Source organism: Seriola lalandi, unplaced genomic scaffold, assembly GCF_002814215.2.
Source record: "Seriola lalandi dorsalis isolate HSWRI2012SDOR001 ecotype SW California unplaced genomic scaffold, Sedor1 jcf7180002054303, whole genome shotgun sequence".
Taxonomy (NCBI): domain Eukaryota; kingdom Metazoa; phylum Chordata; class Actinopteri; order Carangiformes; family Carangidae; genus Seriola; species Seriola lalandi.
In genome coordinates, this window is record NW_019524856.1 from 8639 (window position 1) to 10867 (window position 2229).

Genomic DNA, 2229 nt, shown 5'->3' on the forward strand with positions numbered 1-2229 from the left:
ACCACAGAAGGTTTCTTGTTTTCTGACTAAATTAAAAGTCTTTCCTGTACATTCCCCATGCATGCTCTCAAAATAACACATAGAAGTAAACATGCCTTCATGATAACATGGCATATTAAAATCAGTCACATGCTGGTTTTCTTTTCCTCGCCCCCACAGCTCGATCTCCCCGCCGTTTCCTCTCCTCTGTCACAGCGTTTAATCCCCCCGACACTCCCACATCTGACACCTCGCCACCGTTAACGTGTCTCCGTGATCAACGTGATTAAATCACAACTGTAGAGCAGAGCGTCCATGAGATCTACGCCAGAGACAAGCCGAAGATCTGGAGCCGAACTTCGTCTGGAGGGAAACGTGGACGTGAAGTTTTTGTGTTCTTGCTGAACCTCTGCCTGCGCTCAGGTTTCACTTCGTCTACTTATAACCTGCTGTTTATCTTTATGTACCAATTATCCATTTATCCAATCGACCACTACAAACCGACGTACAAAAATCGAAGTGTTGCTCAGGGAGTTCATGAGGTGTCAGTAGCTGAACTTTGGGAGGTTTGGGGACAGATGCTGAATTAAACTTGCAGAAAGACAAGTCATTCACTCTGTGGTCGCAGCACCTGTTCAATCAAGCACAAACAGATCAGTGAAACATATAATATGTGCCTGTTGACCACAGCAGCATGTGAACGGTAACAAAGAAAATCCCAGCATTTTTGTCAATCAATCTCTTAAATTAGCCTTCGATTAGCCACAAACTTGCTTGCCTTCCTCTGCTTTATGCTAAGCTAAGCTAACACACAGATAGAGGTGGTATAAATCAAGTGTTTGTGAATATCTGTCAGCAGCACCTGTCCCTGACTCTCATTTATTTGGTTTATTTATCTAACTGCGGCTCAAAGTCTCAATAAAATGATCTCAGGCTGTATAACCTCCCATAATCCTAAATAAAGTTTTGATTCAAGCAGCGACACTCACAGTGACTTACAGGTCTGGTGTGTTTACTGTCACTTTTCATGGATAAATGTGTTGCAAAGAGAGAGAGAGAGAGAGAGAAAGAGGGACGTATTTAACGAGTCGCATTTTATGAGGGAATGAGAAATCTGATTTCATTGTGTTTTTCTGGAGACATATTTTAATGCCAGACATAAATGTGTGCCCTCTAAATCATACCGGCGCTCGGCGTTGATATGAGATGCATGTTAATGTCAGCTGATATTAAAAGGCTCCTTTGTCTCTCTCTGTTTACATCGCAACGAGGCGGGAAGCCTCGGTGGGTATCATCAGTCTCACGGCTCCCAGCGCTCTCTCTCTCTCTCTCTCGCTGCTTCTCTCATTTATATCTTCTTCTTCTTCTTTTCTTTTTTTTAACTATTTACAGCGCAACACAGCAGCACAGCTCACTGAGTATCAGGCTGTAATTAAAGTTTAATAGTTTTGTCTTTGCATTTTATTCATGGCGGCTCACTTGGCTTTGTGAGTTGGCAGCTTGAGTCTCCACAAAGAAACTAGGAAAACTTGTGCTGGGGAAAGTGTTTGGGAGGAGCACGCAGCATCATGTAGGGTGTAAATAGGGCGCTGCATGCTGGTGAAGCAGGGCGGAGGGAGCATCATGACTGGGGGCTTCGCTGAGTCTGGACCCGGACTCCATGTCATCGAAGTTTATGAAGGATGATGTCAGGGTGGCTCCACCTGCTGAAGCTCAGGAGGAGCTGGGTGATGCAGCTGCACAACGTCCCAGAAAATCCACCTTCCTCACTGGTGATGTTCTTTCGTTTCACAGCCTTTCAGTCATTCGTCATTTTAGTACAAAGAATCCTAGATTTTATAGATATAAAGTGTTTGATACACAAGAGGTTTCTGTCATTGTCGTCTTCGTCCGAGATGAGACACGACTTCCATTAAGTTTAAAAAGCCAAACACCAGCCACTCCGCTAATTAATCATCATAATCGTTCAATCACCGAACACCTGCGGCCAATTAGTCCACAGCTTGAACCGCACACCTCCTGCTGTTTCGAGCCTCTTTTCATTAAAGGCTCATCATCGTGTCAGCGAAGTTTACAGAGTAGAAGCCTCGGCGTGCTCAGGTAAAGCCTGGTGTAACATTAACAGAACCAACATGACTCAGTACAGGTGTCACAAGGACATCATGGAGCCAGCGCCCAGAGGACCGCGGCCCAGAACACATCACCTCGTGTGATCTGCTCCAAAATCTGGGAAAAGAGCTGGAGGTCCTG